Raw genomic sequence first — 15421 nt, 5'->3', positions numbered from 1 at the left:
GCATCTCCGTTACCCTGCATTCTTGGCAATAAAAATTATCAGCAAATTGTTACCTTCTGTCATACCTTATTTTGTACTTCTCAGATGTTAAATTTCTTAGCTTAAAATAATTATTATCAATTAATTGTAACTTAAGTTTACCATAAATTTACTGGAACCATATTTTCCTAAATCGCGCAATTTCTTAAGATTCATACAACTTAAACTGTTTTTGTAAATAGTCTTTAAACTTTTTCCAGTCCTCTTCCATTGTTTCTTCTCCCAAATCTCGGATTCTGCCAGTCATTTCTGCCAGTTCCATGTAGTCCATCAATTGCATCTGCCATTCTTCCAGTGTGGGCAAATCTTGTGTCTTCCAATACTTTGCAATAAGTATTCTTGCTGCTGTAGTCGCATACATAAAGAAAGTTCTATCTTTTTTTAACACTTTCTGGCCGACGATGCCCAAGAGGAAGGCCTCTGGTTTCTTAGTGAAGGTATATTTAAATACCTTTTTTAACTCATTATAGATCATTTCCCAGAAAGCCTTCCCTCTTGGACTGGTCCACCAGAGATGAAAGAATGTTTCTTCAGCCTCTTTACATTTCCAACATTTGTTATCAGACAGGTGATATATTTTTGCAAGCTTGACTGGGGTCATGTACCACCTATATATCATTTTCAAAATATTCTCCTTCAAGGCATTACATGCTGTGAATTTAATACTGGTGGTCCATAACCTTTCCCAGTCCTCAAACATGATGTTATGCCCAATATCCTGTGCCCATTTTATCATGGCTGATTTAACTGTCTCATCCTGAGTATTCCATTTAAGCAGCAAGTTATACATTCTCAAAAGTACCTTACTCTTTGGTTCTAACAGTTCTGTCTCTAATTTCGATTTTTCCACCTGGAATCCTATCTTTTTATCCAAATTGAAAACCTCTTTAATTTGAGCGTAATGTAACCAATCTCGCACCTTACTCTTTAATTTCTCCAAGCTCTGCAACCTCCAATTTTCTCCAATTTTTTCTATTATTTCCCAATATTTCGGCCAACTGGCCTCCATATTGGGTCTTTTCCGGGCCTTAGCCTCCATTGGTGATAACCATCTCGGAGTTTTATTTTGTCCGGACAATAAATATTGCTTTTTTGACAATATGGTTTTTGAACCCTTTGTGAACCTTTGCCTTGTCATACCACAGATATGCATGCCATCCAAAGGCATTATTGAACCCTTCCAGATCTAGGACATCAGTGTTCTCAAGAAGTAACCAATCTTTCATCCAGCAGAAAGCCGCAGCTTCATAATATAACCTTAAGTCCGGCAGGGCAAACCCCCCTCTTTCTTTTGCATCAGTTAGTATTTTAAATTTTATTCGGGGCTTTTTGCCCTGCCAGACAAATTTAGAAATATCTTTCTGCCACTTTCCAAAACATTCCACTCTGTCCACAATCTGTAGGGTTTGAAACAAAAACAACATCTTTGGCAATACATTCATCTTTATAGCTGCAATTCGACCCGACAAGGAAAGTTTCAATCTTGACCAAGTTTCTAGATCCCTTTTGATATCTGACCAGCATTTTTCATAATTGTCCTTGTATAAGTTCAAATTTTTAGCAGTCAAATTAACCCCTAAGTATTTCACTTTTTAAACCACATTTAACTCTGTCTCTTTCTGAAACCTTTCTGATTCCAAAGGTGTCAAATTTTCCCCCAAAACCTTCATTTTTTGCTTGTTCAATTTAAATCCCGCCACCCGACCAAACTCATAAATCAGTTCTAAAACTCTTTTCGTACTAGATTCTGGCTCCTGTAATGTTAAAACCAAATCATCTGCAAACGCTTTTAGTTTATATTGTTTCGCTCCGACCTGTATTCCTTGCACCAACCGGTCCTCCCTAATCATGTTCAGAAGTACCTCCAAGACTGAAATAAATAGCAGAGGGGATATAGGGCAACCTTGTCGTGTTCCCTTTTCAATTTTGAACTCTTCTGTCACCACATTGTTAACTATCAATTTAGTTTTTTGCTCTGAATAAATTGCTTCTATTCCATTTTCAAACCCCCGTCCCACTCCCATCCCTTCAAGGTTTTTCTTCATAAACATCCAAGAAATATTGTCAAAGGCCTTCTCCGCATCTATAAAGTTCAACACTGCTTTTGTGTTCATGTTTGTTTGTAAAAGTTCCAAAATGTCTATAATGTTTCTAGTGTTGGCAAACAAATGTCTACCTGGGAGAAAGCCTGCCTGGTCCTTGTGAATTACTTCATTTAATACTTTTTTGAGTCTACTTGCCAAAATGTCAGCAAAAATTTTATAATCCACATTTAGGAGAGAGATGGGACGGTAGTTCTTAAGTTGTGTCTTTTCAGTTTCCAGTTTAGGTATCAATGTGATGAAAGCTTCTTTCCACGATTCTGGTGCCTTCTTCCCCTCCATAATCTGGTTGCAAACCTCCAATAATGGTTGTATCAAAAAGTCTTTCAATGTCTTATAGTACTTGGAGGTAAGTCCATCAGGCCCTGGAGATTTACCTAATTGCATGTTCTGAATAGCACCCTCAATTTCTTGTTGTGTTATCTTATAGTTCAGGATTGTTCTCTTTTCCTGGGATAATTTTGGTAATCCATTGGTTTTTAAAAATTGGTCTATCTCAGTCTCTTTCTGCGGCCCTTGCGTGTAAAGTTGTTTAAAGTATCTCTGGAAGCACTTTCTAATTTCCTCGGGTTTCTGAATATTTCTCCCTTCAATCTCTAAGTTTGTAACCGTATTCAATTTTTGTCTCTTTTTCAACTGCCATGCTAGCAGTTTCCCATACTTATTTGCTGATTCAAATGATCTTTGTTTCATTAGTTTAATTTTCCACTCAACTTCTTGGTTTATCAATTTAGCATATTGTGCTTGGTAAAATTTAATTTCTCTCAGAACCTCCTGTGATTTGGGTTTTGATCTCAATTTTTTCTCACCATCTTTTATCTTCTCTAAGATCTTATCCTTTTTTTCATTCCAAAGTCTTTTCTTTATCGTATTCTGTTGTATCAAAAACCCTCTCATAACAGCTTTACTTGCGTCCCAGATTACCCTTTTTTCCACTGTAGTATTCAAATTTATTTCAAAATAGTCTTTTAAGGTCTTTTGGGCCTTCTTCACGATCTCCTGATCTCTTAGCAAGGTGTCATTCATCTTCCATCTGAAGGAACCGGTTGGAATTACTCTCATTTCCACTTTCATAGCGTTATGGTCGGAGCAGGTTTTTGGGCAGATTTCCACTTTTCTAGTCTTAGGTGCCAGACTTCTAGTTATCCATATTTGGTCGATCCTTGTCCATGACAGATGGGCTTCAGAAAAGAATGTTCCTTCTTTCCCTAGGGGGTTCTTTATCCTCCAGATGTCAACCAAGTCTATATTGTCAGTTAATTCAAAAAAGGTTTTAGGTAGTCTGCCATCTTTTGTTAAACTTTGGTTTTGTGTCTTGTCCATATTTGTGGAGACCACCCCGTTCATATCTCCCATCATAATGATGTTACTATAGTCCAGATAATCCAACATGATCTCATGCAGCTTCTTATAAAATTCTGATTTCCCCTCATTCGGTGCGTATATTCCTAATAAAAAGAACTTTTCTCCTTGGGTCTGAATCTCAATTGCCAAAATTCTTCCTTGCTCATCTTTAAATAGAAACTTTGGTGATAGGCTCTCCTTTGCATAAATCACCACTCCTCTTTTTTTAACTCTATCCGATGAAATGAATTCTTGGCCTAGTCTTTTGTTAATTAACACCTTTCTATGGAGCCTAGTCACATGAGTTTCCTGCAAGCAAATAATGTCCAATTGTTCTTTCTTCAATATGTGAAATATTCTTTTCCTTTTTTCCGGGGAGTTTCCTCCATTTATATTCCAGCTAAGAAGTTGCAGAGACATCCTGGATCAATCTTTTAGTCTTGTGTTGGCGTCTCCTTCTCTTGATCTTCTTGACCCGAGGGTATAGATGCAGGGTCTGGTGGTGGCCAAGACCCAGGTCCTACAGTTCCTTTCTGAAGGTCCTCTCCGTGGTCGTGGAGAAATTTTTGTTGATCTTCCGCTGTCCTGATCTTAACCTTCTTTCCTTTGAGGGTAAAAGATAATCCTTGAGGGAATTCCCACCTAAAGGGAATTGAATTGCCCTTCAGTAATCTTGTTAACTCCTTGTACGTAGCTCTGAGATCCAAAAGTTGTTTCGGGATATCTTTGTAAATTTCTGCTTTAGTGCCTTGAAAATCAAGTGGTTTTTCAAAGTGGAGGCCTAATATTTTGTCTCTCTCTTGCTTGGATCCTAAAATGATTAAGCAGTCTCTGGTTCTGTCCTTCCTCACCACTCTTCCCAGTCTAAAAGCACTTACAATTTTAAAGTCCTTATCTTCTTCTATAGCCCAGAACTTTGAAAATTCCGATGTCAGATAACCAATTAAGTCCCCCTGTTCAAGTTCTGGGATAGCTCTCAATCTGAGGTTATTTTCCCTATTTCTCAGTTCAATCATAGACAGGTAGGCCTGCTGTTCAGTAATCTGTTTGTGCAAAGGTTTAACCTCCACCTGTATTGCATCGACCTTTTGATTGGCTTCCACGGCTTTTTGGTTAGCCTCCTCAGCCAATTTACGATTTACTGCTGTAGCTTCCTTAAGGTTCCCAATTTCTTGTGTGTGTTGAGCAACTTGTTCTGTCAATTTGCTAATAGTGGCTGTGGCTTGGTCAATTTTAACCGAATGCTCATCCGCCTTCTTATTTAAAGTTTGCAATTGTCCCAAAATTTGTTCTAAGACAGCTGCAGTTCCTCCTGAAGCCATATCCTCTGATAATGTCTGCTCAACTACTCCTTCTTGTGCCCCTAAAACGGCTGGGACAGATGATCTACGAGGCTGAGATGGCTGGGCTGTCAAAGTTGTTTGTACCAGTTGTTTAGCTTTCGTTTTAGCCAATCTTGGTTTTCCTGTGCCACTCATTCCAATCCTGTCGACGTGCCAAGGTCAGGTTGTATACAATCCCATGGGAAAGACAGTTCCAGAGAGTCAACAACAAGGCAGCAGAAAGTCAAAACAGAAAATAGATCCCAGGCAGTTGTAAATCCAAAATCCTCTAGGGGGAGTACAGCAATGTCTCAAAGGAAAGAATAAAGTTGTTCCGCCATTAAAGTCCCAGCGGTTTAAAACGCTTTAAAAGGATCCTTCAACTCCCTTTTAATGTGCAGAACTTTCCCAAAGTTGAAACAAAGTCTCTAAAGAGGTGCGGGAAACAGTTTTCCCATTTGTATCCAAACTATAGCGCTCTAATGTAACACTTTCAACCTTTAAACAGTTTCAGCAATTTGACAGTTCTTCCGACCTGGCAGCCCGTGAGTTCGGGTTTCTCCTCATTTATAAATCCACAAAGCAAAGGGAAAGGTACAGTTCAAAGTCCACAAAAGTAAAGCAAGCTTGTCTCTCTTGTCTCTTAAAAACAAAATCTATTATTGCACGAAGATCCACCCTTTTAAAATTCTTTTGAAGTAATTCCAGCTTATCAAAGTCTTTACTTTGATCTTATAAGCACAGTGGGGAGACGGACTTCCTGGTTGCGTCTCCCGTTTTCGGCCAAATTCGATCTCTTTAGCCCCGAAATTTTAAGTTTCCCTACTCACGGGTTTGTCGTTTAGAGTCTGATGTTCCAAGAAGAAAGGTCGGCGCTCATTGGCAGCAGCCGCGCGGCTTCGCTTCCGCAGAAAGAGCGATGAACTCACAGCACCGCTCCCCCTTCCGCGTTCCGGAGCCCCTTACGGGGTTCCTTCTTCGTTTCTGGGGGGGCTTCTGGTGCCCGCCGAGTCCCACGGCCACAGGCTCACTCTGCCTGTGGTTTTTCTTTATGGGTCCCCGCTTTGCCGTAGCAGGTGACCCTTTTCTGCGGAGCTCCCCTTCACAGCGCGAAGAGGACTGCCATTGCCGTTTTGCGCCGCCTCCGGAAGTCCCATTCTCCTGCAAACTTATAAACTCTGATGTCACTTTTGCACAGATTTGATAGCTTAGCCAGCCCCAGAGGCACCATTTGCCTGGGGAGTTTGTAGCCACGGCTGCTGCAATGAACAGCCGTGGAAGCCTTTGGGAGGCAGAGACGTGAGAGGGCATCAGAGAAGGGAAAGAAGGAAAGAGGGACGGAGGCCAGTGTTGCCCGCGGTACTCTATCATTCAAGGCACCCCAGGGTGCCATGGCACACTGGCTTAGCCAAATATGAGACATGGTGAGAATAAACCAAACTTTATTGCTACAATAAAAGTTGAATGTACCAGGCATTTAAATGATGGTCTTAATAAGAGTGGCTGGATATTTACAGTATATTTCTTTTCCTACCTTAACCTGTCCTGCCTAATCTACCCATTACTCCACAGCACCCACACCAGAGAGGAACAGAAGGGCATGGGCACTGCATGACAAAAGAACAGGTTTATATCAATACCATGTCACGGAACTGAAATCCTTCCAGGATGTTTCAGTCTTCTGTGGATATAATTCATAGCTCCAACATGTCCTGAGCTGAGGGAGAAGAATACTTTATTGAGAACAGAAAATTTCCTTGTAATTAATAGATACAGATTGTCCCTAGATATTGCTTTTTCATGCCCAGATAACTGCCTCTATTTCCTTAAAGAACACCATATAGCGTCCCTTCCCTTGTTACTGGACAGTCCCATTGAAGAGTCGCCATGCAGTGTGGTCCCTTCATCCTCCTGTCTCTCATCGTGGGCCTTTTCGCACCCTGGCCTGAGCTGCTGGGCATCTCTGCGTCAGATACAGGTATGAGCTCTCTCTCCTCTTACAACTTCGAAATCTTATGTGTATCATGGCTGTACCTCCCCCTATTTCTCTCCAATTCTTTAACCTGCCTCTCTACATAGGGTTGCCCCCTTCCATAAGGCCCAAGTGATGTGGAGCTTGCTTTCTTGTAGGCAACACATGCACCCAATTATATTGATGATGCTATGGGAGTTTGAGGAGCTTGTGTGCCTACAAAGATTCCCTGGGCTGACGTTGCCCAGTGAGTGAACATGTGACCTTGAAAGGAGATCAATGGATTCTCCATGGTGGCTCAAAATGAAGAGCTGTGGAGTTGTATCCAACATATTTCTTCTCAGAGTAGATCCATTCAAAAAGATAACTCTAAGTTAAACACGACATTTCATTTCAATGCCTCTATGCCTCTATGCCAAGTATGACAACGTTGTATACCAGCTGTGGTCCTTGCTTGGGATCAGTGTCAGCACCTGGAATTCTCAGAAGTTGCTGGCATTCTAGCACCCTGCCCAAGGCCACAGGAGATCAGTGATACTCTGGTTGTTATGTGAGTCACTCTTTAAACTTTACACTATGTTCCCGGGGAAGCAACATTCTGGGAACTACAGTGGTACCTCGGTTTAAGTACTTAATTCATTCCGGAGGTCCGTTCTTAACCTGAAACTGTTCTTAACCTGAAGCACCACTTTAGCTAATGGGGCTTCCTGCTGCTGCCGCACCAGCAGAGCACGATTTCTGTTCTCATCCTGAAGCAAAGTTCTTAACCTGAGGTACTATTTCTGGGTTAGCGGAGTCTGTAACCTGAAGCGTATGTAACCTGAAGCGTATGGAAGCCGAAGTACCACTGTATCAGATTTGGAGTACACCTACCCTTGAATAGTCTGATCTCTCTCTTCAGCAATCTTTGCCAACTAAACTCAGGGCTCAGGGTGTGGACATAGGAGTCTTGTTCATGGTTAGTGTTGACTTCTGGCATCCTCAGGAATATGTGTTGTTTCACTACGCCAGCCAAGATACCTTGCAGGTGGTACTCACCAGAGTGGCAGAGAGCGGCATGTTGTTTGGCCCATATTGGATTTGGCATAATGACTCCTATGAGGCACAACCTCAGATTTGGAATCAAACTCAGATTTGGAATCAAATTATCCTTGGCTCTGTTATCTGTCTCAGCCAGCTCAAAGGACTGGAACAGAGCTTTTATGGAATCATGCTCTTCTCAATACAACATCTGTAGTTTTATTTTGGGGTTTTTGTTTTGTTTGATTTTTGGTTCATAGATAGGCAACTTGGCTTCTTCCAGAAGTCTTGGATTTCAGTTTCCCAGCTGACACCCAATGCTAAACTATTGAGAACAGGAAAGTGACTCTCAGCTAGAACTGGATACAGCCCAGTGGTGGGGATGTAAGGTTATTAAAAGCTTCTGGGTAATGATCTATAATGAACTGAAGAAAATGTTTAAACTAACTTTTGTTAAAAAACCTGAAGCTTTTTTACTAGGGCTGATAGGAACTGAACTCCCTAAAGAAGATAAGAAAATATTTTAGTATGCTACAACAGCTGCCCAAATATTGTTAGCCCAAAGATAGAAGGAAGAAAAGATAGCAACGAAAGAAGAATGACCGCTCCACGCTTAAAACGGGGGGCGCCCTTTGTGTGGAAGCGCACAGCCCCTAGATCTGGAGCGGCTCCAACAGCATAGGCTTGGCTTTGCCTTCCCTCAGGTGGGATACCTGGAGGTCTCCCCCTACCTCAGTCAGCTGTCCAATCCCACCTGGGGGAAGCGTTGCCAAGGAGACCAGGCCAGGTAGGGGAGGGATTACCTGCCCACACAATAGAGGGAGGATCTTACCTGGGAATCCTCAATTGGCTCCAGAGCTTCTCCCACCCTACCCACCCTCAGTTAATGTCTTATTTGCAGGTTAACTTTTTTTCACAGGTTTTGCAGGTTAACTTTTCTTCACAGGTATGCGGGCGCTGCTACGTTAAGGTCGCTGTTAAAGGGCCGGAAAGGAATTTCCCTGCATTGGCAGGTTTCGCCTTTCCCGTAGCAAAACGTCACAACTTTGGCGGTATCAGGCATTGGGCGGAATCCTTTAGTCCATCTTCCTCTTTGCAGCGGCGATACCAGGGTTCCCCGTTAAAGGGGTTTCTGAAGGGAGGTTTTGACCGTACGCCGAAAGGTCATCATTGCTCTCCCCTGTGGCGCCTGCGTAATGGGGGCGGCTATCTCTGCTTGAACATATGTTCTCCAGAGCCGGCCCATCCCCCCCCCCACACTGGATAACCCTGATGCTCCCTAGGTCCCCGGCTGGGGACTGGGAAGGGAAAACGCCCAATGCCTGAGCCAAGGTCTACCCACATTTGAAATTTAATAAAGTTGTGGCCAATTTAATCCCATAGCACGTTGTCATGAGTCGTTATTTCACATGACGGCGGGAGACCGCTTGGGATCTGGGGACTCCGCCTGTCCATGCAATGCCAAATCAAGCTAATGGACTATGCAGTAATGGCAAAATTAACGGCAAAGCTCAGAGACTATGACAATGAGAAGTTTAAAAAAGAGTGGGAATCGTTTATTATTTATGTGCAAAAATACTGTAAACAGGTTGATAGATATAAGCAAAGCATTTAAGTAAATCCTTGCAACTCGCAGAAAATTAGATAAAATTAAGGGAAATAATAATTGAAAAGGTTTAAGAATGGATATGCAGAAGAACTTAGTTAATATAAGGAACCAGAAGAGGGTATGGAGGGAAGTCCAGAGATTTAGGGAATCTCAAAGAGAAGCTTTGTGAAAACATATTTGTATAAATTTAGATCTGGTAGAAATGTGAGTTAATTACTGTTTTTATTTGTGAGGTGGAGTCACATGGTCAATGTCATTGCTTTCCGTGTTTCAGACTTTGATATAATGTTTATATGAGGCTTGCCTTTCTTTGCTTTTACCCACCAGATGGTCTACCTGATATATGCAAACTCCCTAAGAATGTAGGAAGATGCAAAGCACGTTTACCACGTTTTTTCTTCAATATTGAAACCCTGAAGTGTGAGAAGTTCATTTTCAGTGGCTGTTCAAATAATGGAAATAACTTTCTGCTTGAAAGTCAATGCTATGAGGAATGTGGACACCTTGGTAAGAACAAATAATTTGCTGTTTTAGGGCAGGAGCTGTGCACATTTTGGGGTCCCCTTTTCTTGAAAACATGAAAGGCCTCCAAGTACAATATTATTATCTCTCTCTCCAAACCCCTCCATACAAACCCAGAAAGGCAACATCCTCTCCCCTTAAAATCTAAACACAACTGAACAAAAAGCACTGTTTGAAATGATTTTTGGTACATTTTACATATTGCAAATTTTATTTGAGACCACTGAACAAGACTTATGGTCAAAAAGCCTTTGGCTTACTTTTCTCAAGGTATCTTAGCACAATGACAAACAGAAATGTCTGAGAAGATAAAAATCAATTAAAATAAAATAATGTGTACCATTACAGTGGTACCTCGGGTTAAGTACTTAATTCGTTCTGGAGGTCCGTTCTTAACCTGAAACTGTTCTTAACCTGAAGCACCACTTTAGCTAATGGGGCCTCCCTCGGCTGCCACGCCACCAAAGCAGGATTTCTGATCTCATCCTGAAGTAAAGTTCTTAACCCGAGGTACTAGTGGAGTCTGTAACCTGAAGCATCTGTAACCGGAAGCGTATGGAACCTGAGGTACCACTGTACTCAATAACAGCCGAACTCAATGTCTGTTCTCAGTTGCTTTTTGACTGACCCGTCTTCTCCAGTAGACGATAAACCATACAGAATACAGTAACATCAACTTCAGTATAGCTGCAAATAATATCATATATTTTATGATGTGCTGCAACATAAGTATCTTTCCAGCTTTTCAAACTGAGAAATCTAAAGTACTGAGCCTACTCTCAGGCAGCCATGGCCAGACTCCTGAAGGGATTCTTCCTTCAGGTAGAAAATATCTGACAGGGCTGGTGCAAAATCTAGTCACTCCCGGTCTCCATGGCTCTTTAGCGCAACTCCAGGGCATGGGCAGATAGCAACAGATTGCAGTTGCATGAACTGCAACTCCCGTGCAGAGTTCAAAAGGAAAAACACACACTAAGGCAGCAGAATTCTTCAGTTATAGTTTACTGAGGTTTAAAAGCGTACAGGATCTTACTGGATCCCCAGTAAAGTCCCAAAACTTCAGCTCCTAAGACCTCATCCAGGTACAGAAGCAAAGAAACAGACAGTATAACAGAAAGCATAGAAAGAGACACAGAACTGCTCTGTAGGCAGGAAATATATCATCTGTTCTGCACCCATAAAACTCACAATGCTTGATGATATCATCCCTTGAAAGGAAAATGAACAATGGCATCTGTTTCTGAAGGAAGATTTCCTCACCTCTTATCACCTTGAGTCGCTCCTGAGATATACTGTGTACTGTGCTTTTACCTTCTTCTTAATGTTGCACCTTTGCTCTGGGCTGCCCTGGGCTCTCTGGGAGAGGAACGGGGACGTCTTCTACTTCTTCTTCTTCTTCTTCTTCTTCTTCTTCTTCTTCTTCTTCTTCTTCTTCTTCTTCTTCATTTGATCCACCATAAAGATTCTCTATTTCTTCCACAGTAGTGAAGAAGGAGTAATATTTTGGCAACCTCAAAAATGCCCCCTGCTCGTGTGAAAGAAGACAACTGCTAAATCCCAGATGTCCTGCCAATCTACAGGTGTCCTTCCAGTCACCCCAGCTGAATATTCCGAATAAGTGCAAGAGTAGTTCAGCATCCTCTGTATTCTGGTTCTTGAGTATGGGGTGTTGTCCACATTAATTCATCTGCTATTAAATCCACATTAATGCTGTTAAGTGTCTTCTATGGCTTACGATTTCTTTGTGGGGAGCTTAGATGATTTTAGTTACTAAAATATTTATATGCTGCTATATCATCTAAATATCAAAGTGATTTACATTATCTACATATATCATAAAACATGTAAAAAAATTAGATTAGAGAACATCAACTAACCATTAAGTATTTTCTTAAATGCTGGCATAAAGCTGTCATTATAAAAATGTTTTCAGCAGGCCTTTAAAGATTCACAGCCTGCTGAATCTCTGTTGGCTGAGCAGTCCTTAGGACTGGGGAAATCACTAAAGGTTTGGATTCTTGTTGTCAGATGAGCCTCACCAACTCCGGGGACAAGACATGAAGCTCCTCCAGATGATCTAAGTGTTTGAGCTGACAGATGAGATGTTAGGCTGCCCTTAGGTATTTTGGACTTGTAAATTACCTTAATACAAAGACAACGAACTTGGCTCGGTAGTAGATGCGCAGCCAGTGCAGACCTTTTAACAATTCTGTCACCCTTTTGCACCAACTGGAGCTTTCAGATGAGGCCGAAGGGCAGCCCCACATAGATCACATTGTTGTAATCCAGCCTCAAGGTTACCAACATGTGGTCAGACTTTCCCTGTCCAGGAGCAGCCATAGCTGGCCAATCAGGCAGAGCTGTCAAAAGGAAATCCTAAATGCAAAGGACACCTTGGCGAACCCTCCAGAGCTGCCTTGCATATCTCCTGGTCATGGGAACCACCCTCCCAAAGGGCATTTGTCTTCATCTGGAAGTGTCCTGGGAGGGATTTTAATTCAGCTTTAAGAACAGCATAACCCTTTCTACTGCCATGATGTGAGCTTACAGTTTCCAGGTATGGATAGGCGACTAGCACAACTTGAGTGCTGACGTCTAGTGTGAACACAATGAAGGAAACAAAGTACTGCAAAGTAGCCTGGGCTAGTTCTTATGGAATCGATGGCTTGTGAGAACCGTATAAAGGCGTCTGCACCAACCACTTCAGCTATGAAAGCCAGAGTGGAGTGGTGGTGCAGTCTGTAACTCACCACTCACCTGGAATGTGTGGATAAAAAGCACAGAGGGAGCAACACAGTTGGACAGCAAGCGTTCACACGTTACACCCCCTCCCCATTAGGAGTCTGTGGTCACACCCACACTAGACATCTAAAACAGACTTAAACCATGTTGCCAGTCCTGGTTTCCCCCAAAGAGTACCAGGAACCCTAGTTTTTTAAGGGTGCCGAGAGTGGTTAGGAGAGCCCACACTGAGAAATAATTTCGAGAGCCCTTAAGCAACTCCACGTCCCAGGATTCTTTGTGGAAAGGGCTTGGTGGTGACACAGAATGAGGACGTAATGCCTGCTGGACATTCTCAGTGTCAGCACTTGGAATTCTTGGGGAGATGCTGGCATCAGAACAGCTTACAGTGGTACCTCGGGTTAAGTACTTAATTCGTTCTGGAGGTCCGTACTTAACCTGAAACTGTTCTTAACCTGAAGCACCACTTTAGCTAATGGGGCCTCCCGCTGCTGCTATGCTGCTGGAGCACGATTTCTGTTTTCAGCCTGAAGCAAAGTTCTTAACCTGAGGTACTATTTCTGGGTTAGCAGAGTATGTAAGCTGAAGCGTATGTAAGCTGAAGCGTATGTAACCTGAGGTACCACTGTACTTCCAGACATCTTCAGGTGGCCATCCAGAGATTAAATAACAATCTTTTCCAGCCAAGTCAAGACTGTTCTTTTTCTCTGGCTGAATTAAAAATGGAATAAATGGTTCCAAATCTATTCCCCCGCCATGCGGTATGTGTGTATAACATATTGCATGAACTTCATGTTTGCATTGACATTGAGAGTCTGTGGACCAGCCTTCACCAATCTGAGCTGGCAGGGGCTGGTGGGAGTTTAGTTCAATACATCTGCAGGGCACCAAGTTGGCAAACACTGCTGTCGACCATAAGCACTCTTATGATCTGTTCTCAGGCCTTGCTATATGCAGTTGAAAGAAAAGAAAAAACCAGAAGAAGGCCATAAACTTTGCATGACCAGGATCAGGTTTCTATCAACATCATATCATGGAACTGAAACATTTGAGAGTTCCAATGTGTCCCTATTTGATGTGGAAGAATACTTTAATTAGAACAGGAAATTACATTGGAATCATCAGAGTAGATCCAGAGTTTCCCTAGAGATTGGTAATTCATTTTTTCATGCCCAATTGATGGGCTCCATTTCTTTGAAGAATATGAAATAGCATCTAGGATCCCTTCCCCTGGCACGGGACATTCTTATCGAAGAGTCGCCATGCAGTGTGGTCCTTTCATCCTCCTGTCTCTCATTGTGGGCCTTTTCGCAACCTGGCCTGAGCTGCTGGGCATCTTTGCGTTGGATACAGGTATAATAATAATAATAATAATAATAATAATAATAATAATAATAATAATTTTATTTATATCCCGCCCTCCCCAGCCGAAGCCGGGCTCAGGGCGGCTAACAACAGTAAAATAGTGCAACATTCTAAAAGCATTATAAAAATTAATTAAAATCAAAATTGATGGCAACCATAAACTAAAGATCTGTAAAGATTGCCAAAAGAGGGAGTCAGGCTGCGATGTCAAATGAAAACTACCATAGACAGTTCACTTTTATAGGAAGATCTATGGGCAGGATGAGGCCAAAGGTTCCTGACAAACTCGATCATGGGAAATATGATCACCAATAATTACATCTGACCTGGCATTTGACCTCCTTTAGCTGAAGGGGGAATTTCTATTTGATCAGTATACCATGGAGAGAGCTTTAGAAAGCACAGCAAACCCCCACCCCCACAAAAACTAGAATTTTCACATTTTTAACAGTGACTTAGCAACTGACTATCCAACATATTGAGGTTCTCTCTCTGATTTGTTAATCAAGGGTTGTAGCCAACTAAGGTATACTCGGAATAGACCTATTGAAATTGATGAACTTAAGTTAGTCATGTCCATTAACTCTGGTAGGTTGGCTGTGAGTAGGACTTGAATTGGATACAGCCCCAATTATTTAACTATAATGGGTTCAGGAAGTCCCTGATATCTATTGGTAGATGTTGTTGGGCTACAACTCCTGCTGGCATAGCCAATGGTCAGGGATGATACCTCTGGAGGACCACAGGTTCCCCATCCCATCTGAGTGTTTTCCGGGAGATGGGAAGTTGTAAGTTTGATGGGGATTAGAACCTCTAGGAGGAAGGAAGCTGGAATGAAGGGAGACCACAGGGAGGAGAGCTGAAGGGAAGGGATAGTGAGAGTAACCAGAGAGAAGTATGGGTGGAAGAGACAGATCAAGCAGATGAAAATGTCCTCTTCACATATAATGCATGCCAGGAAGAACATGGCTTGTGTGGACTGCTGATGAAGTAGAAACTATAGGCCCAAGGTAGTGCAATGTGGTTACCAAGGTTGAATTTCACATACCAGTTTGAACCAACCAGCCAATTCTTTGGCCACATGCTTCCAGTCGTAGTTTATAAACCGCCCTATCCCCTAAATGAGATGTGGGCATATTGGCAATGCACCCCAGGGTGCTAGGAAGCATTCTGGGTTGAGATGTGGTTATAGGCAACCGAAGATGACCTCACTTGCAATGGTCCATGAATGACATCAGACCAGGTGTAAGCACCCTAGGACAGCTTCCTGGGCCCTGGTAGGGCGCACCAGCACTAATGCTTGCCTTGGGTTCTTTACATCAGGTAGAAGGGTCTGTGCACACCCATTTTAATCTCTCACAATGCCTCAGAGTGACAGTACATT

Source organism: Podarcis liolepis (assembly GCF_965112155.1).
Source record: "Podarcis liolepis genome assembly, chromosome: 16".
Classification (NCBI taxonomy): domain Eukaryota; kingdom Metazoa; phylum Chordata; class Lepidosauria; order Squamata; family Lacertidae; genus Podarcis; species Podarcis liolepis.
Note: the sequence above shows the minus strand (reverse complement) of the source record.